General features: G+C 38.1%; 1 long non-coding RNA gene across 1 annotated transcript in view; it reads right to left on the bottom strand.

Moving 5' to 3' along the window:
- The window catches only part of LOC309661413, a 42,736-nt gene extending 20,601 nt beyond the window's left edge, over positions 1-22,135 (bottom strand). Inside the window, exon 1 of the long non-coding RNA XR_014264033.1 lies at positions 1-22,135. This exon is cut by the window's left edge and continues 15,783 nt beyond it. This is a non-coding gene — a long non-coding RNA (uncharacterized lncRNA).

Raw genomic sequence — 22,135 nt, 5'->3', positions numbered from 1 at the left:
ATGAATGGGTGTGTCTGTGTGTCAACAAAACTCTCATCAAATTTTTATTTACAAAAAGCTAGAGCAATGTCATTTGTCTTGAGATCATAGTTCGTCAAGTATGAGAGTAAAGAAAGGGAGTGCCGTGATTAGAGTTGTGTTTTAAATGGACTATTCTGGAAACTTGTGAGGAGGATGAATTTAAGGAGAAACTGGAAGTTTCAAAGGTAGAAATTGGCAGGACCGTATACATATCCCCATTCAAGTTCTAAGCCTAGTTTATTACCATTTAAAACATGTATTTGTCTTCCTGCTCAGACTTGAGGTCTTTCAGGTAAAGGACTGTATCACATTCATTATTGTTATCCTAGTGTGCTCTTATCTGGGGCCTTGTGCTTGAAAGCTGCTCATACATATTTATATATTTAATAAATAAGTAAATGAATGGGTAAATTGGTTACTGATTAGATAAGTAGAGAAGAGAAGCAAGACATTTTGTAGCCCAGCTTTTCTCATATCACTTTCATCATTTTAGTCATTTCAAAGTACTCCTTATATTTAACACTCGCTTAAATTGTTCTCTTTTAAACAATTCTAGATTATTTATTTTAGAGGAAATTTTAAGATACTACAATACCTGGAAAACCAGTATTGCTTGCTATACTTGGAAAACAAAAATGTATACATAGATATAAAAATAAAAATGACACATATCCACCTAAATTAACCTTCTGTATTGACATGTCAAAAATATAATACAATACCCTTGCTTTACAGGCTAGAAATGTTGATCCAGAGAAGACTCATGGCTAACTCAAGGGCACAGAGCAAAGGAGCAATAGAACTGGGTCCAGAAGACCAGCTTTCCTGACTCAGTGCCGTTCTGAAACAATCGGCCTTCAGGGCAAGGAAGAGAAAACACTCTAAGCAAAAAAGGGATATAATGAGTAGAAATAGGTGGTTCCAGAATTGCCGGGTTTCTAGACGAAGTCTCCAGGAATGATTGTGTGTACATTGCGGATACATCTGCATGAGTTTCTTATTGCTGCTGCAACAAATTACTATACATGTTGTGCCTTAAACCAGCATGACCTTATTACCTTACTGTTCTGGATGTCAGAAGTTCAAAATGGGTCTCACTGGGCTAAAATCAAAGTGCTGTCAGGGCTGCATTCTTTTAGGAGACTCTAGGGAGAATCTGTTTCCTTGCCTTTTCAAGCTTGTAGAAGTTGCTCACATTCCTTGCCATGAGTCCCACACTGTTATAACCTCTGCTCCCTTTGTCGCGTCTCCTCTGAGCCTTACTGTCCTGTCTCCCCCATTTCACTTACAAGGACCCTTGTGATTATATTGAGCCCATACAGATAATCCAAGATAACTTCCTCATTTCAAAATCCTTCATTTTATCACATCCCCAAATTCCCTTTGCAACATAAGGTAACATATTCCCAAGCTCTGAAGATTTAAACATGGACATTGTTTGGCTTGCTACAATGACTCATCAAGTTAGATTGTCTTCTTAAAATAAAGTGGGAAATATTCCTTCCTCCTCTATTTTCTGAAAGAGTTTGTGTACAATGGCATCTTTTCTTCCATAAACGTTTAATGGAATTCTCAAGTGTAGACCTCTGGGTATGGATTTTGCTTTTCAATTTCTTCAACATATATATAGGTATTTTGATGTTTAATTATTCCTGTAGTCATTTTAGCTATTTGGATTTTTTAAGAAATTTGTCTATTTTACCCAAGTTGTTGAATTTATTGATTTGAAGTTGCTCATAATATTATTATATTTTAATATCTGAAAATCTCCAGTGACATCCATTTTTCCATAACTGATATTGGTATTTATGGGTTCTATTCTTTCTTTTTTCCCCTGATTAGTTTGGCTAATTTTATCAAAATGGGTTTATCAAATTTATTGATCTTTTCAAAGAAGCAAATTTTGGTTTTGCCGATTTTCTCAGTTTATTTAAACTTTCAATTTTATTTATTTCCTCTCATATTTAGTCATTCCTTTTTTCCTACACACTTGAGATTTATTTTACTCTTCTTTTTAAACTTTGGCATATGGGAAGTAAGATAATATATTCATTTAAACCTGTAACTTTTCTTCTGGGTACTATTATAGCTGCCTCTAACATTTTGTTATGTTGTATATTCACTATAACTCAGTACAATTAATTAACTAACTTAACAATTAATTAACTTAACAATTACTTAATTAACTTAACTTTTAAAATATACAACTATATCCAAACACTGTTCTAAACACTTGGAATGCATCAATGAGCAAAGCAAAGAAAATATTTTCCCTATGGCAATTATATCTAGTAAATTAATCCAGAGAATTGGGGAAAAAATGAAATTATGATAAGTTAGAAGGTCTTATGGAAAAAAAATAGAGCAGCATTAGAGTTTCAAGGCTTGGGGGGGTCACTACAGATTGCTCTGTTAAAACAGATGTCATGGTGGGTTTAACTGAGAAGTTAACACTTAAGCAAGACTTGAAGGAGATGAAGGCATTAGCTAGACTTGCAAATTTCTGTGTAAGGGCATTCCAAGCAGAGGGAAAAAATAAGTGCAAAATTGTGTCAAGTTGGAGCATTCCTCTAGTGTGTGAGGAAAAACAGGAGGCCATAAGGCTAGGGTAGAATTAACTCCTAGGCTTTCCACCTATCTTCTTAGCTCAGCTCAAACAAACCACATTTCCCTGAATTCTCAGGGTGAGATTAGATTTCCTGGTTATACGTTCCTGTACGTTCTTGTACTTTCCCTTTATGACTCTTATCCCAATTTGTAACTAGATAGTCATGTAATTATTTGACTAAACTCTTTATATTCAACTAGAATGTGTGCACCATGAGAACAAAGATGTTATTTTTTATACTGTGTATCCCTGAGTGTATGATAGGGCTTGGACTTTGTACAGACTCAATAAATATTTGTTTTCTCATGAATTTAATGGATGAATGATTGGAGGAGTTGATGGATACATGCTTTGTGAGACAAATCCCTCCTACCAACTCCTACCAGTGAATGGAGTTTTTCATTCATGAGCTCTATATCTACAAATAATCTTCTGGGTCCTGCCACCTTCTATTTTGGAAAAAAAAAAGGAATGAGAGATTTTGAAGACCAGCAATACACATCTGGATTCTAAGAGATGCTAATAGGTCCTGGGGAAAAATAATCATCAGTGGTAGTATTTTTTTCTTATAAAATATATCTTTTAAAATAAATATAAGAAAATATATTAAATATATTAAGAGAATAACTCTTGCTATATTTGACAATCTGTCTTTAACAAAAGTTGGGCCATACTTAAGAAACGCAAAGGTCATATGGTCCTGATGTATGAGCACATAGTATCAACACTGGACCTGACACCAAACACAGTATATGCAATGGATCCAAGAGTTTCTGGTCTAAATTATACATCTTACCTTATATTTTCCCTTTACATTTTTCATATTATTCAATATTGATTATAAATTAAGCTTTAATTACTAAGAAAATTTGTTTCTTTGTAACTGTTGCTAAAAGGTAATTTAAATCAAATTTGTGTTTGATTTGCCTTGGTTTGTACAAAATGCTTTCTGTGTTTCATGAATAATGAGTGATTTTAAAAGGTTCCTAAGATCACATATTATTGGGAGATGCCAGCCGTATTCATGTTTTAGATGAGGAAACTGAGCCCAGAGAATTTAGTGCGTTCTTTCATCCAATAAAACTCCCTCCTCTGTGATTTCATGTTTTGTTCCTAGCACTCCATATTGTCGATGCTTGTTTAAAAGCTCTACCTCCTTTACATTGTTATTAGTCACACCAGCGCAGGAAGTGGGCAAAGGATTTTCTTGTCTTACAGAGCTTAGAACTGTCTGAGTCCTTAAGGACTCTGCAATGTAGTTATGTCTGAAATAGGATTAAACCCAAAGTACTATTTTTACTAAAGCATTCCCACTGCTTTTATCATTTGAGCTCTTCTGAAAACTATTTTCAATGTTTTTCTCATTGGCCTGTCAAAATATATTATTGCTATATCCATATATGTAAAACTACTAAAACTGTACCATATATAAAAAAATGCAAGGATATATATATATACGTATCTATCTATCTACCTATCTATCTATCTATATACACACACACAGTCAACAGTTTTAGACGTACATGCTATTCAGCTATGATTATTTCCTTAAGATAAATTTCTAGGAATAAAAATATTAAGTCAAAAGAGAAAAAAAATGAGTCTTTGCTACATATGTCCATAGTTATTAGAATACTTGTTTCCCTCAACTTTGCAAATATTGGATTGCATCATTCTGTTTTTAAAATTAATATAGTTTGCTATGAAAAGAAGTCTCACTTTTGTATTATTTTGATTCACAAGGAAATTGAACTCCTTCTAGGACCATTGTTTTTCTCTTTTTGTGTTCATACCCTTTTTCCATTTGTCTACTTGAGAGTGAGGTGCAGGCATTTATCTATTTAGTTAAATTTGTTAACTCTTTATATTATATCTTTATGTATTAAGGATATTCTTCTGTCATATAGCTTTCAATTTTGTTTTCAATGTTAGACACATAGCATTGCAAAAGGAAATATGTTCATATAATGCTCCATGGCAATTAACAACAAATGGATTCTGCCAATAAGAGGAAATAACAATATGAAATAACAATTAAATAACAGTAAGTGCTAAAATAAGAAAAATAAACTTCAAAAATCTGTTTACAGTTAAATGATAGTCTAGTTTGGCAATAACATATTGGAAAGTCAATCTATTGCCCTTGAGAACATGTTTTGCCATTTGTTAGGTCATCTTAGAAAAATTTATTTCCTCCCTTGAGCCTCCATTTCTTCAATATAGAGAGTCTGCACTCAGTTGTTCATAAAGTCTGTCCTAGTTTGACTTTCTACTCATCTTTGTTATTCAGCTCCCCACAGAATGATCTCACTTGCTCAGTCAATCAGCTAGACCTTCAGTCTGTACAATGCACTCAACAAATATTCATTGAATGCCTGTGCTGTGCATTGTTCTAGATGTTGGAGCTAAATCAGTAAACAAGAAAGAAAAAAGTTCTGCCCCATGGTACTTATGCAGGGAAGAAAAACAGCATACAAGTATCTGGTGACTGTGTACCAAGGACCATGACAAGGAGAATGATAGCGTTGCTACTCAAAGTGGGTGAACAAAGAAGGTCTCTCTGATGAGTGCATCATTTATTTTTTTACCTCTGACTTTCTTTATAACCTAACGGAAGAGTCTGTTTTTAGTGGGGAAGGAAAGATTTTATATTCATTTTAGATGTGTTTTACTAAACCACCTGTGGTTTATTCAGTGAAATTTCCTGCATCAAACCCACCCCTCAGGTATATCTCATTTCTGTGTACTCTGTAAAGCATTTCCTTGATTATACTTACTTGCAAATGAATTATCCCCCATTGCATGTTCTCAGTCTCCTTTCCTAAAGATCTCTCCATGAGTGGGAGACACTGAGTCATATATAAAAGATATTTTGCATACCTTGGCTCCACAGCTGTGCTGACCCTTCCTTTAGGTCTCCTTCTGCCCTCTGGCACAGTCTGCTAGCTGACCACTCTCGTTATCTTCTTCCTGCTCTCAGAGTCAGGCCAAATCATTCCACCTTCCTTGCATTTAGATGGGGTCACAAGACAGACTCCACTCTAATGGAATGTAGAGGAAGCCCTGTGGGGTGCATCCATGCCTGGTCCATGAAAACCTCCTCATCCATGTCCCTTCATGTTCTTTTTCAATCCAGGTAAGCTTCTTGTTGGAGTTGTCAGAACCGCCATCCTCTTGGGTCCCTGAACCACTGTATAGAGCAAACATATATCTCAACTCCTCTACCCCAAACCTATCTGTGACCTAGAACTGCCCTTGAATAATTTTATTCTGTGGAGGCATTGCATTTTCAGTGTATGTGTTACAAACTTTAGTTGGCTACCTTAACTAATATCCCCCGGCAGTGGCTATCAAATAGTATATCCTGCATGAAGTGGACACTCTATGAAAATTTTATTTGATTACTCAAAATTGGGAAGAACACATGGAGTAACAGAATTATAATTCCATGTATATTTTTCAGCTTCATGACCCTCATTTTTTATATCATAAAATTTCTGCTAAGTAGACCCCACAAAAATTGAGATAATTAAATGCTCATGGGGAAGGTAATCTGAAAAAAAAAAAATCTACTTCCTGCTGGGCAAGTTGGATTATTTACTGGTTTCCCTGTCATTTTTAATCTCAATTTTTATTTACTTATTCTCTTAGTTAATGTCTTTCAAAATATTTACTCAGATTTTCTCACCCATTTCCCATATTTACTCTCTTAGCTAGAGTATTGTATTTTATCCAGGTCTGTTACCATCTCCTGATTCGCTCTTCACTTGTTTTATTTCTTAACATCCTGATATATTATCTGGGCAATCTATCAACACCATTTCTCTCAACCTCCAGAGATCAGCTAAACAGTCAAGTTTCTGTCAGAAATCATATGTGGTGATGTGAACCGGAGTCTAGACATGCACGAAGCAAAGTATACCTAGAAGAACTTTCTCCACCCAGTACATTTCACATACGAAAATAAAGATATGTACCAAAATTATATAATAGTGAGTGTTGGGAGGTGAAAATGTGGTTGAGGTCATAAAGTCCCTTCTTTCCAGTTCTTTTTTTTCTGTCTTCTTATAGAGTGAGTGGAACCTGAAGCCCAGAAGAGCTTGATGACTTGTCTAAGATCTCATAATTGTGGTTAAGGAGGAAATCAGGTCAATGCTTTTTACAGAATGAATCAGAATAAAGTGGATTTCCATTCTGGAAAGGACATTGGCAATGGGATTAAACCTGAGATTTCATACTAGGGACAGAGCGTAACCTGTCAGTTATCTAGATACATCAAATATATTATGTCTAATCCTTATAACATTTCCAGGATGGAGGTTTTATTACCTTCATTTGAAAAATGAAGAAAATGAGGTTGGTACTAATTGTTGTTGAGAAACCTATACAGACTTTTAGCAATATGCTTAGTTGGGATTTAACTTCAGGCCTTTCTGGACGCCAAAGCTTCTGATTTTTTCTGACATGGTGTCAGAATCAGTTCTGTAAGGACTTGTGCACATTGTCCTAGATACTAGCCATTCTTTACTATAGCCTCAAAATACTAAACCTTTTCCTCATTCTAAATAATCCTCTAATTTACTCAATGTATTGATCCAGAGCTACACACATTACTGAAACAATCTTTTATATCAAGACACTCATGGCCTGAATGAGGAGAAAGACACAAATAATATTAACTACATTATTAAATGTTCAGCTCACACTAACTTTGGATTTTGCATCCTGTCCTTTTGAAATGAAGTGTTTTTTTTTCTCTATCAGTTCATTCAAATTTTGTCAAGTTGAAATCAGATGTGTAATTATTTTTGTAATCAAGGAGGTATTTAAATAGTAGTTCTTGAATTTATTTTTATTTACTAATTTATTTACTGATTTACTTCTTTCTTCCTAATAAGTTGCAGTGTAACATATAGCATGGGTTCACGACCTTAAGTCCTGAGTGACAGCCTGCCTGTTTTTACACTAAGACACGTGGCCTTGAGCAAATAATTGAGATATTGATACTTTGGCCATCAGTTTCTTAAGTCATTCAGAAATTCTGGGTGTCCACTACCTCCTAAGTAAGCTGTGCACCATTTGTTGATTCTAAAGCTGTTGTGTGAAGGACGTGAAATAATGGATCTGAATGCAACTTGGTAACTTTAAATTGCTAAGAAAACGTAACGTTTTAATAAGCACCATCGCTTGTTTATTTCAAAAGAGCATAGATATGTTCCAGGGCAAACAACTGATCACACACCATGACTTGTAGAAAATTACAGTGATAGGATCATGTCTTTTTCTAAAAAAAAAAAGGAATTTGGAAAATTTCTGTTAGAGAATTTACCTAGATTTTATTGTTGTAAATTGGGATGGTGGAAATAGAAGACATAAGAAATAGATGGTATACAGTCAAAATGTGTCTGGATGAATATCTAACCAGGAGTCCTTGGAAAAGATGAAGAGGAAAGTGAAAATTGATGGCAGAAATTAAGATTCTTAGAATCCTAATGAACAAGCTACTTCCTGAGATTCATTTCATTGTCAATCGGCATGATACCTTTGTCAAGGAAGTATATGCTGCAGTATCAAAGGGACATGCTACATCATTTTAAAACGGTGGAGGGATTAAAAAGAGTCAAGTAGTCTTCATTTTCCTGAAAGTGTAAATGATTGTCCTTTAGCTCAGTGTCAGAAAAACTTGTGTGAAGAGTTGCCTCAGGTTCATTGGCTCCTCAAATTCTCCCAGGGATCCAGCTCTGAGAAGCTGAAGACCCAGAATCCAGTTCAGAGAAGTCATGGAGGGAAAGAAACACAGGATGTCTTGACCCTCCCCAGGCAAGAGCACACTTCCTACAACCGCTCTGCTCAGTAGGGGAGAGACACCTACCACGGCAGCTTGATTTCTTTGAGATCATAAATTTTGTAATCTGTTCTAGGAAACAAGTGTCTTCCTCCTTAAACCTTCTCCCCAACTTCAACCTGCTTCCCAATTTTTGTCTATTGCTAACATTATTCATTGACCAAATCCATCCATCTCTCTGGGGGTTAGATGCATGACCTGTAAAGGTCAAGACTGAGTCCACTCCTGTTTCTGTTCACCTTCTTAGATGAGAAACATTTACACACAACAGGCATTGCTCGGTCTGGAGAAATGACCCTTCTGCCTCAGCTAACCTGTATTTCGGGAAAGTCAATGAGTCTATTGGACTCCATAAAATGCCATTCCTAAGATTTTAGCACTACTGGCTCACTCTTCCCACTGGGTAAGTCAGTTAAGATTTTCTGAGCTGTAGTTTTCTCATCTTTGAAGCTATGGGATGCAAATGTATGATCCCCAATGTCCCTTTGGCTTTTAAAATTCTCTAGACGTGATGCCCACGGAGGAAGTTTCTACCATTCCTTTTCTATTTCTCTAATCTTTTCCAACCTTGATTTCATAGTCCTAGGACTTGAATGAATGCTTCCAGCTTTGCCTTTGTGTTTCCTAGCAATCTGGCTGTCCCTTTGATGATCATCGCCTATGCCTTTTTTTAACTTGTTCTGAGCAGGTTCTTCTCCACAAACTGATTAGCTGGTAGAACGTCCCATGCCAGGGTCAACTAAGAGATATAATTTTTGCACCCCTTTTTTATAAATGTAGAATGAGACCTAGAGAGATATTGTCTTTCCTTCAAAACACTTAACATGATACGGTATAAAACAATTTTAATATTTCTTTAATATTTGTCTTCTCCATGGGGCTGCCAGAAGCATGAAAGCAGTACTCTACTTGTTTTGTCAACAGTTTCTCTGTGACCGACCTTTAGAATATTCCTCGTCCACAATTATATTTATTAAATTAGTGAATAGATTGGTTACTATAATGAGGACCACTAAGCTTGACTTTTACAATAACCAATGTCCTCAAATTTAGATCTTTGTTATTGTCTCCAAATGAAGTTACACATGCAGTAACATATAAACTTACAGAATTGGGAAAAAATTCTTAGAAATTTAAAGGTATGTCCCATTTTCTGACCACTCCTACTGTAGTGACCTAATGAATTATTTTTATAAATTTGATCTTAAGATAATTATTACAGTGACATTTTCTTCTGTAAAATGAGTCAATGTTAAAAGGAAGTATTTTTGAGAATTTGTTTCATTTTTAATACATCAGGAGCATCAAAAAATTAAGGTTGCTCACCTGTATCTCAACCTCAGAGAGACTCTATAAACGAATGAATGAATGAGTGAAGTGCCTTGGTATCTCTCTCAGCACTGGGCTTCATACCTGCGCCTCCTGACTCTTAATCCAGATTCTGAATGTCTTGAGGGCATGTGCTAAGATGCTGTCATCTCTGAACCTCTGTGCTTGGCTTTCTCTGCATGACTCACTCACTCCCTCTCCCATCTTAACTTGGATAACGTCCTAGTTGTTTGACAAGCTGAGATGTAACCTTTTCCAGGAACCCCTCCCTAATGCACCTTTCCTTCATTCTGGCTTATGTGCTTCCTGCAGGCAGAGACCAAGCCTGTTTCGGTCATTCCTTTACACAACATCTGACACAGTAAATATGTGCAGTAAACATTTTCAAGTTGTTGAATTACTTAATTCTGTGTAACTAGCTAGCCATGGTTAGAGCTGGCTATGATCGATACTTATTGAAAGTGGTCTGTTCTGCAACTATATCTCTGCCGTGGTGGTGGTGGGGTCTCTTGTTCTTCTCCTAGGCTGCTGCCAGTATATAAAGTAAGATGAAAGGTAAACAACCACAATACATTTACTCTCCTTCCAGGAAACTGTATTATTCTGGACACAGTGACAAAGGTAGGGAAAAGTTGTCCTGACTTAAATGCATTTGGCTGGACTTGAGCTCCAGGACTACACAGCTGAATTATCAATCTCATCCTCTAGAACTTATTTTTGCCTGTGCTCACTTTTCTCATTAGCTCTTGTATGGTTAGCTAAGATCACTCAGGACAAACTGTGACATGGCCACTGTTGCCTTTTCACTATTTAATGGCCTTTCATTTAGACTTCTTTTGGTTCTTCACCCAGCTCTGCATAACACACTCGTATATTTAATCAATAACTAATTCAACAAATATTTATTGAGTACCTACTGTATGCTAAGCACTATTTCAACTCTGATGCTATAGCAGCAAACAAGACAAAAAAGAATCCTTACCTTCATGGAGTTTACATTTTAGTGCTTAGTTTAACTCAGTATTTTGTAAAAATGTCTATAATTAGTTATTTCGGTTGATGTAGCACGTATCATTGGTGTCTTTTACCACCACTGTTTTCATTTTAACTGAAAATTTTCCAATTTTCATCAGGTAGGGGGTAGCCTTCTGTTTCAGGAGTAAGTGGGTCCCTCCTCAGTACCAGGGAGTGCATCAGGATTGGACTCAGTCTGGCCTTTTGGATCCTATCTCCCTGGTAAGTGATTGGTTTGGAAAGGGGCATGTTACACATCTCTGGCCAATGGTTCAATAAGAACAGTTCTACCAGGAGGGTCTGGGAAGTCTTGTCTCATTCTTAAAATGAGACACGAGACATGGATGCTTGTGTTTCCCCATCTAGACATTGTCATTCCATGTGACATCTGGAACTGGAACAGCCATCCTGCAACAATGAGAACAAGCCACACTGAAGGTATCAGAACAGAAGGAAAGAAAGAAAGAATCTAGGTTCTTGGTGATGACATTTGTCTGCTAATTTTATTTACCTGGGTTTCCCACACTACCAACTTCTTGTTCTGTGAGAGTGTATAATTTTCTCCATTTTTCAGTTGGCTTTCTGTTGCTTACAGCCAAAAGTGACTTCACGATGTACTTGGTAATAAAGATCTATTTTTATTGTCTAGTGTAATACAGAGGTCAGAAACCTTTTTCTGTAAAGGGACACATAGTAAAGACTTTTGGCTTTGTGGATCTTATGGTCCCTCTCACATCTATTCAACTCTGCTTCTGTAGCTGGAAAGCAACCATAGATAGCATACAAGTAAATGGGCATGACTGTGTTCCAATAAACCTTATTTACCAAAATAAGACCTGGGCTGGATATGTCCTACAGACAATAGTTTCTAAACCCCTGGTATAATGCAAAGCCCATGGATATTGGAGTTACACAAAATTTGTCTAAAACCCATTTCTATTATTCTTGCTATGTTTTATGGTATATATTTAAGCCTATGAAGTGTATCTATTTTGTTGTTTATATTATCCACCTTTCCCATGAACATGTAAGAACCATAAGGGAATAGTCTTGCTTCTCTTATCTACTACTGTTCCCCAGTGCTTAAAAGAGTGTTGAATGACTTAATCAATGTGTGTGTGATTGAAATTCTTAGTTATGTTACTATTTCTGCAACGGGAGAGTGACCTCATCATACACATGTCACCGTAGCATCTTAATAAGACTTTCACACAAAAAAATTCTCCATGCAAGTGAATTGATTGCAGAATTAATACAGTCTCCTTTAGCCTCTGGCCACAATTTTCAAAATCCCAACCATCTGCCATCCAGGTAATGGATGATGACATTAAACTGTAGTAGTACATTAGTCATATATATGTGTATGTGTGTTTGTGTTCGTGTGTGTGTTGACCCATGAACAATGAGGGGGTAGATGTGCCAACAACCTCCAGCACAGTCAAAAATCAGTGCAAAACTTTGTTGTCAGCCCTCCAGATCCACGGTTCTGCATCTGCCTCTCCGTTACCATGGATTCAACCAACCAAGGATTTATTGAAAAAATATACATGTAAGTGGACCTGTGCAGTCCAAACCTGTGTTGTTCAAGGGTCAACGGTATATAGGATACAATTTATATGATCTAATGTACATTTCATGTATGCCTTGGAGACAAGAGACAATTTTGTGATTTCTGTATTGCACATAGTGTCTTCAAACTGCCTGAAATTCAATTAGTGCCTGTTGAAGTTCAGTTTGTTTTCCCATTTAGCAATGGGTCAATACAGTTAATTAACTTATAAATCAAAAGATGATTTCAAAGGAAAGAAACCTTAAATGAGCACTTGCTGTGAGCCCAGATTTCTACTTATGGACAATTTAAACCTATCACAGTCTCCTCCTGAGGGATGCTAGTTAGTAACATTTTACCTGTAGAGAGATGGAATCTCACAGAAGTTAAGTCCTTTACATACAGGTCACAGGAGTGGAACTGGTATCCAGACACTGGCTTTTCTTTCTAAAGCATGAGTTCTTTGCAGAAAAATATACTTACTGATTACCAAGATCTGGATTTCAAGGAAAGGGACTCATAAAAACTGGTTTCTTATGCTTCCTCTCTTTACTCAGGGGATTTTAGAACTCCTCACTTAGTTCTAGCCAGTCATTTCATGGTGCTTCTCATCAGACCTTTGACAGACAGACCCCAGATGGGTTACAGGACTGACAAACTTCCATTATTTTTTTTAAGGAGTGCAAAATCCAAGCAGGAAGCTGACTAAGCTAAAATAAAGTATACTTGGTACAGAAAAAGAACTCACGAAAAACTCTTTTTTTAGAGCAAAGCAAGGTCAATGACTTTCTAAGTACTAATTCTTGGGCTACAGAAGAGTTTCTAATTCTAGCTCTGTTATGAGTGCTGTGGACAGAGTGAGAGAATCTGAGAGATTCTACTTATACCTAGCAATGAGAGGAAACTGACAGATACAGGTGCCTACTGAGATGTAGACACTGGATCCACATTTTCATTAGGACATGAGCCAGTCCTGATCCTATCAGAGACCAGGCCTATGACTTGTACAGTGGAACCCATTTGCTTTTGCTATTCAAGGGCTTTTATTTTCCCCACTGAAATGGTCTCCTTCATTGTGATTTATTCTTATTTACTGAATTATTAATATATTCTCTATCTCCCATCTCAAAAAGCCAAATACTCCCAAAGCAATCTTTGCCTCTCACAACTTCCTCCATCCACTGCCCTATTTTTCTGCTTTGTCTTATAGCAAAGGTCTTCAACAAATTTATTTGCTGAATTCATTTTCTCACTTCCTGGTCCCTTCTTATCTTACCACCGCTGTTGTCTGAAGCTGCTCTTGTAAAGGTCATTAACACCTCTTTCCTGCCGGATCCAAAGGTCAGTTCTCCAGTTCTTTGTAGTCAGCCTCTCAGCAGCCTATGACAAACTTAACCAGTCTTTCTTTCAATTATTCTTCACTTGGCCATCAGGATCCCACCTCCTCTTGTTTAGCCTACTCCTTCAGTGACCACTTTTCTGTCTCCTTTGCTTAGCCAGCCCCCTTTTATCTACATTTTCTCCCTGGAAGATCTTATCTAAGACTATAGATTTACAGACCTACTATGTACCAATGACTTGAACGCTAACCCTTTCCTTGGATCTCAGGTTCAAAATCTCCCCTTGGCCTCTAGTAAGCATGTCAACCTTACCTTGTACAAAATAAATATAGGTCCAAAATAAAACTCTTGACTCTTACATTTCAAAATTTCTCCTCCTCTAATCTTCCTCATCTTGGTAAATACCAACATCATTTACTCAATTTCTCTTCTCTTTTCTCATATGTTATTATTAGTCTATTTGCAAATTTTGTAGGTTCAAAATTCAAAATATAATGCAAATTTGAACATTTTACCACCTCTTTTGCTAACACTCAAGCCCCTCCAATCCATCAAGATTTATCCCAGCCTCAGGAACTTTGCATTTTCTCTTGGCCCTTGAATTTTAATCACGCTGACCTCCATAGAGCTCGTGCCCTTGCCTCCTTCAAAGATTCCACATCCTTAGAGACCTCCTTTGACAGCCATTTCTAAAACAATTTTCACCAATGTGACCTCCTGTCACTCTGGTTTATTTTTCTTCATAGCACTTATGTCCATCAGAAATTATATTTATTTATTTACTTTCTGCTGTCTGTCTCTCCAAGTAGGAGGTAAGATCTGTAAGAAAAGGGACATTGTTTTTGTTGGGTTATTTATTCTTTCCATTTACATGGGATCTTATACAATTGTGTGAACAGCTATTTTGCCAGTGCCTAGAAATGGATACCTGGCATATGTTAGACATTCAATAAATATTAGTTGAACTAATAAATTTTTGGCACTGAGTCCTTATATTTGCATGTTGCTTCTGAACTTTCTAAGTTGTTCTTTCATCTAAATGTCATATAATGGTAATATTGAACTTTATTACTTGCTTACAGTATGTCAGGCCTTGTACTAAGGATTGTAATCAGCATTACCTGATATGTAGGATAGACTCTTTTACTCCAGAAAGAAGTAACACCACTTGGTTAAAGGAAATGGGAAAGGTATGACATTGTCATTTCTTCCACCTGGTATTGTTGATACAGGGAAGCCCTTTGGAGCCTTCTGTGGCCAGCCTGGAATTACAGGCTCTATTTGTTTCCCTCGCGGAGCTGAGTGACTGACACACCCATTCTGCTGATGCTGGGCTGTTGGTCTACAGCCCAGGTTGCCTGCTGTGTGGCCTGAGCCAGGTGTTCAGCTCAGATGTTCTTTTTCTATGCTGGCGGGACACTGGGGGTCCTGCCCAGGGCCTCTCCCGGCGAGCAGAGTCAGCTCAGAGAGCTGGGGCTCAGTCAGGGGCGTCTCTGTCCCATTCCTAGATAATTTGGCAACAAATGCCGATGGCACATTTGGAGAGGCTTCAGACTCTTTGTTTAACCTTTCCCCTAAGTGGACAGGTGTTTTCATATGTATTACCTTAGTAATCTAATTTAAACCTCACATCATCCCTATGAACTAAGTATGAGTATTTCTGATTCACAGAGGAAAGAAACTGTGACATGTTCAAGGTCATGAAGTGACAGTAGTGGAAGCCAGTCCTCATGAATCATCCCTCGCTTCATCCCTCCCTCCCCTAAACAGGCACGCACACACATACACACATGTGCACACACGGCATGCAAATTTTCTCTAGCCATAATGGCAATTTGTTAGGTCTTTATACTCCTCATTCCTGCCTCAGACCTGGGTCTTTACAGTTCTCTCATTTCCTCTCCTGGGAAACTAGCCGTCCCGTCTCAAGCTTTCTGTCTCTGGCAACTTCTCTGGCCCCCCAGAATCTCTGTGTTCCCACAGAACCTTTCATTTTCACTATTATCACTCTGTCAGTCAGATCTCTTTTTGTTGTAAAAGATGGAAACCCAGTTCCACTAGTTTAGGAGAAAGGTTCTGGGGTTCTTCTGGCTTCAGGTGTTGCTGGATCCAGGGGCTCAAATTATAGTATAAGGTTCTTCCTCTCTCTTTCCCTCTGTAGCAATGCTTACCTCTGTGTACCTGCTCTCTTAATCAGACAGACTCTCTGTGTGGAAGGAAAGAAGGCAACTGGCAGTACTGTGTCTCTGCAACCTATACTCCTAGAGGGATCTCAGTAGATTCAGGAGAAAAACAACATATACATGCATTTATCAAACATATCCTGGTTCTTCCTCTTCATGGATGAACTCTGTGGGCAGGACATAGGCTAGACCCATCCAAACTTCATGGGATGGTAAAGGTTACAGGAAAGAAATTCTGAGCAACAATATATGCCCACAATAAACACTTGTCTCACATTTTTAATATTTTCTTTTTTAATGTCTGTCTTCTTAACATTTTCTACTCTAGTTCTATGAGGGAAAGGAAAGGGTCTTGCTCACCCCTACATCGTAAATCTCCAGCACATGGCCTGACGTACATTGGAAACTTACTAAGTATTGCAAAATGAATAAGTTAAACCAATTATGACAAGGCACCACATTGATTTTTCTTAATTACAAGACTCCTGTATTGTGCTGACATAACAGAAACTGCATCCCTGACTCCCGTGCTCTAGCCGTCAAACCAGCTCTCCATCTCCTGCTTGCTTGGGAAGTTACCTGATGCCTGATATTAGGACCCACTTGTTACGACTTGCTTCAGTTGCCTAATGGTAATTCTAATTAGCTCTATCCGCCTACCCGACCAGGCTTCCTCTGACTGTTTCTGAAAGCTAGACCTATTGCCTTCTTTGACCTACTGTGCCTGTCCTAGTCTCTAGATATTAGGACAGAAGACAAGATAAAAACAAAAACAGCAGCACACACTAATATTCATGTCCTTTATAGCTTACAAAGCAGTTTTCTACAACCAGTCTTTTTTTTTTTAATTGAACTATGCTTGATCTACAATATTGTGTTAGTTTCAGGTGTTCAGCTCCAGATTCTTTTCCATTACCAGACTCTTTAATATTTACTGTGAATATCGGGATTTTATTACCATTTTAGAGATGAGGAAACTGAGACTAGGCTGTCTTATTACCAACCCAGTCCGTGCCTTGGCAGGTAATTCTGCCTCTATTCATAAGCAGCCTGTGATATGCCTAGAATAGAAAGATTCAAATGAGACTTTAATGATTAGAGGAAAATATCCTACCCCCTTTTATAACAACCACCTGGTGAGGCAAATATCGTTTATTTATTCAAGATAATGAAATTGAGAGCTACAGAGGAGAGAAGAGAGTTGCTCTAGGGATAGGCCAGAGTTCAGCCTTCGCTTTAAATTATAATTTGCCAAACTGCTCTCCTTGATTTTCTACGGCCCAAGGCCTGTCTCCTCTGGGTCTGGACCCATCATTTTTTTTTTTTTTAATAGATCTTTATGGGAGTATAATTGTTTCACAATACTGTGTTAGTTTCTGTTGCACAACAAAGTGAATCAGCCGTATGCATTGGACCCATCACTCTTCGATAGACAGTCTCCTGCATCCTGGTCACTACCTTCAGCATATTCCACACCCTCTTCATTTCAAGGGTGTGTTCTGATGGCGCGGAGGTGACCTCAGGTGTAGATGAAATGTAACTGACATATTCTCCAGGTATCTCAGAATGACTTAGCTGGTGGCTCATTGAAAATGAAGCATGCTGGTTAGGTGTGTCAGGAGGTCTTGTACCTATGCCAAAAGCCTCAGCTTGTCAAGGTTGGCATTGTAGGTGGCCTCCTAGACCTGGAGGTCTAGGAGTGGGCTGTTCTCCGTCAGAGTCCTGGGAAGACCATTGGAGCTTCTTCATGATCAACAATAGAAATAGACTTCTCAGAATTACAGTTTCTAGGTAGGGGCTAAAGACCAGCCAATGTATCCTCTGGAGTGCACCCTGATTACAGAACGCTCAAGAAAGTTTGAGGCATTTACCCATATGGCACATCTTTGAAGTGGCAGAGCAGGGATTCAAACCCAGATCTTTCCAACTTCCAAATCTCTGCTTTTTGCCATGCACAATGCATATGAACCTGAGGATTTTGGGGAAATGAAATCCACACATAGAATCCAGGCGGATTTACTTATTAAATACTCCTTATATCAACTGAAAAACTTGAATTAGTTGCCTACACTGTGTGAAGCCATATCTGTTTAGTAGGGGTGAGCGAAGGGGGTGATAAAGTCTGTCATTGTTTCTCCGAGCAGCCTTAGGGTAAGTGTAGATATTATTCCCTGTGGTCAGAACAATGTTAGCTGTTTTTCTAAGAAGGATCTGGTTGACCTCGCAGCCTGTAATTTCCTGACTATCAAACACAGTGGATCTGGGCCATTCAAGCAAACCCCAGGTGGCCCCAGGGTAAAAGGACAGATGCCTGCCTGCTTGGATTCATGTCCGTTCAGGCAGGAATTGGGAAAGTGCAGGCGCCAAGAATCAAGGAAGAGGAGGAAAAAGTTTTTCTTCCGTATTCAGTGTGTTTTCCATATCGTGTTGGTTATTCAGTCCATGGGAATGTGCTTCTGGCCTGCTGTGTGTACTGAGAGCAGGGCTGGGGTGAGGGGAAGGGCACCAAAGGTTTAGAGAAACAGGATTTGCCTTAGGTCTGTGTTCAGGAGAGGCAGGGTGGGTTATGGAAAACGTATCTGACCTGGAGTCAGAAAGTCACAGAGTTTCATATGTTTGCCTCTTCCATGAAAACTCGGAGCTTTAAATTCCTTATGGGACTGATGTAGAGACATGGTATTGTCTTGGACAATGGAGATAAAAATACCAAGATTTCAGGCTTATTGGATGATGCAACAAAAAAACAATGCTGGTGACCCTTGTTACCTCTACCAATGAATAGAAAACTCAGGACCCATTGGGAAGACAAGGCCAATCTCCCTGAAATTGGAAAGAACAGTTTAAGATGGTGTTTAATTTGGACAAAGCTACGTGGCATAAACTCCTGTTCTTATAGGAAAATAGAGATAAAAGGTGGGACTCAAAACAGCTAAGAAATCAAGAAAAATTCAGGGTAATGGAGAAGAGAAGGAATCAGATGACTATATTTTCAGTAATTTGTGTTAAGTAAATTTCTACAGCACGTAAACATAAATCATATAATCCTCATAAAACTTGTTCAGTGAGTTTCACTGTACTTAACCTTGTGGCCACAGGTTCAGAGAGGTAAAATCTAGGTTTTTTTACAGTGTCATAGATCTTTCAACAAAATCACCTGGGATGCTTGTTAACAGAACATCTTGAATCCTCCTGCAGTCCTACTGAATCAGAATCTCTTGGGATGAAACCAGGAATTTGCATCTTTATAAGTTCCCTGGGTGATTCTTACACACAAGATAGAGAACCACTGTTTGAATTAATACCTGCACCTGGGAATCACCTGAGTACCTTGAAGCATACTCATGCCTGTGTCCTACCCTCATAGATAATGATTAAATTATCATTAAATCTTTGGCTCTGGGCATTGGATTTATAAAGGCTCTAAAAGGACATTCCAATGATCAGCCTGGTTTGAAACTTGCACTGAGAGTCCACTTATATTTGTGACAGTTATTATTCCAGTACAGATAATGTTGCCAGATAAAATACAGTACACTCAGTTAAATCTGAATTTCAGATTAGCAATGAATTTTTTTTTACTATTTGTCTGTTGCCATGATTGCACTGAATGTATTCATACTCAAAAATTATTTGGCAAATCTGGCAAGTGTTAAGTCCAGAGTTGATGTCTTTAATGTCAAAGCTCATTGACGTTTTACTATACTGTGGTGTTTCCCTTTCTCAATTTTGAAGGATAGGGCACACTCATAACTAAAACCATCATCCACAGACATCTCCCAATAAAAATAAATTGATATCAATATACAAATACTGCGTGGACGTTATATGAAGTGAGAATCCCTTAATAAGTCAAGACTTATCTGCTGTATTAGTTTTCTACTTGCTGCTAGAACAAATTATTATAAACTTGGTATTACATGTATGTTATCTTACAGTTATGGTTCAGAAGTCTGACACAGGTCTCAATGAGCTAAAATCAAGATGTCTGGAGCTTCTAAGGAAGAATCTATTTCCTTGCCGTTTCCAGCTTCTAGAGACTACCCACATTCTTAGGCTCATGGATCTCTTTGTCTTTCTTCAAAGGTAGCAGTGTTACATATTTCTGACCATTCTTTTATAGTCATGTCTTCCTTGGACCACAGCTGGGAAAGATTCTCCCCTTTTACGGATTAGATTGAGTTCACCTGTATAATCCAGGCTACTCTCCCTACCTCAAGATCCTAATTCATTCACATCTTCAAAGTCTTTTTTGCCACATAAAGAAACATATTCACAGATTCTGGGCATTAGGGCATGAATAGCTTTGGGGGTGCACATTATCCTGCCTACCACACCTCCTAATTTATTTCTTTTATGTTCAGATTTTTAAAAAGTCTTGATTTTCTGAAAACAATGCAATCTTATACAACATAATATAAATATCCTTGTATAACATAATACATGATTCCTGAAAGCTGACGCTAAACTTTTTTATTTTTCAGTAGAATCAATGACGAAAAAGGTGTAAAGTGAAAGTTTCAAAGATGGTTACTTATTCTAGTAAACAAACACCTATATAGTGCTTACATTGTGCCGGGTGCTATTCTAAGCACTTCAAAGATCTTAACTCATTTAATCCTTACAGAACAGCTCAATAAACTAAATGCTAATATTACTATTCCCATTTTACAGAGGAGAAATAAGGTCCAGAGAAGTTTATTAACTTATCCAAATTTACCAATCTGAATTTACCACCAAAAGTGGTAGAACTAAATCCCAAAAGAACATTTCAGACATTCTTCTCTCCTTTGAGAAGAATGCTCACTGCATCCAGTGACAAAACGAACAGGACTCAATGAATACTCAACCATAGAAATGGCTTTTAGAAATTCCTACAACCTTTAGTTTGAAAAATAGGAACTTGAGTAAAGGACTATCGGCAACAGCATTTCTTAACAACTATTCAGTAAGGGGAATGTGAAGCTGAAGAAGAAATGTTGGGTGTTGGTTTAGTCTAAACATTTAATTTAGGTCTAGGATCTGTTTTAAGTAATCAGACTGTCATCAAGTGGGACTCGGTGAGTCTAAGCTTCAAATAAGGCAGGACCATGGAAGGCTCCACTGTGACCCAGCCTCAGATAGTTAGGGAGCATGTCCCAGATGATTGTAAGCTCAATACTTAGGGGTTGTGAGATTCCTCTTCAGAGGGATTGATGTTGTTTGGAAAGACAGTAAAGCTAAAATCCAAGTATTAACCCAATATTTACTCTTCAAAAACTCCCAGTAGGAGTCCAGTAAAGGACTTCCCTTGCTCAGCACTTCTCTGTGTAAGTGTAATGTACATCTTCAGTGTCTATTTATGTTTCTACTTATTGCACTGTGTGCATTTAGGCAAGCCATCAAAAATCCCTTCTAGAACAGGTATTCCAAGTCAAATGCATACTCTCCGATGTCATTCTTATTGGAAAGACACTGATGAAAAGAAAATGAAAGCAGAAAAACAAACACCCCTGGATCAATGTCCCCCTGCCAAGTCCTCTTCATCATCACAGAAGCACCTGGAATTCATTTAGGTAAAAACGACAAAAACAACAACAACAATGAGTAATGAGTTCTATAATTAAAATTAAGGCATTGCTTCTCTTTCTGCTTCACTGTTATTGTCTGACTGTTTGGGATACATTCTATTCACCCCTCTGAATTCATTCTCTACCCTTGTCCACTCTGTTAGGAATCTTGGGAAATAGCCTTGTGTGGATTGCATCAGATAAGTTCCTTATCATCTGGCTTCTCTTTGGACTTGGTCAGTGGGATGCACCAGCAAAAAAATAAAATAAAATAAAATAAAGGTAAAATGAAAGGGAGGTGAAGGGTGTACATTCCTGTGGTCCCCTCTCTGCCCAGTTGCAGCTTGACAATGACCATGTTCCTCTCTGGAATACAGCAGCTCCTGTGGGAATCCTTTCCCTATAGCTTCAGTTTATTTATTTATTTTTGGCTGTGTTGGGTCTTTGTTTCTGTGCGAGGGCTTCCTCTAGTTGCGGCGAGCGGGGGCCACTCTTCATTGCGGCGGGCGGGCCTCTCACTGTCGTGGCCTCTCTTGTTGCGGAGCACAAGCTCCAGATGCGCAGGCTCAGTAGTTGTGGCTCACAGGCCCAGTTGCTCCGCGGCATGTGGGATCCTCCCAGACCAGGGCTTGAACCCGTGTCCCCTGCATTGGCAGGCAGATTCTCAACCACTGCGCCACCAGGGAAGCCCTAGCTTCAG

Source organism: Balaenoptera physalus (assembly GCF_965194825.1).
Source record: "Balaenoptera physalus genome assembly, chromosome: 5".
NCBI lineage: Eukaryota > Metazoa > Chordata > Mammalia > Artiodactyla > Balaenopteridae > Balaenoptera > Balaenoptera physalus.
This window is presented reverse-complemented; position numbering and strand designations above follow the sequence as displayed.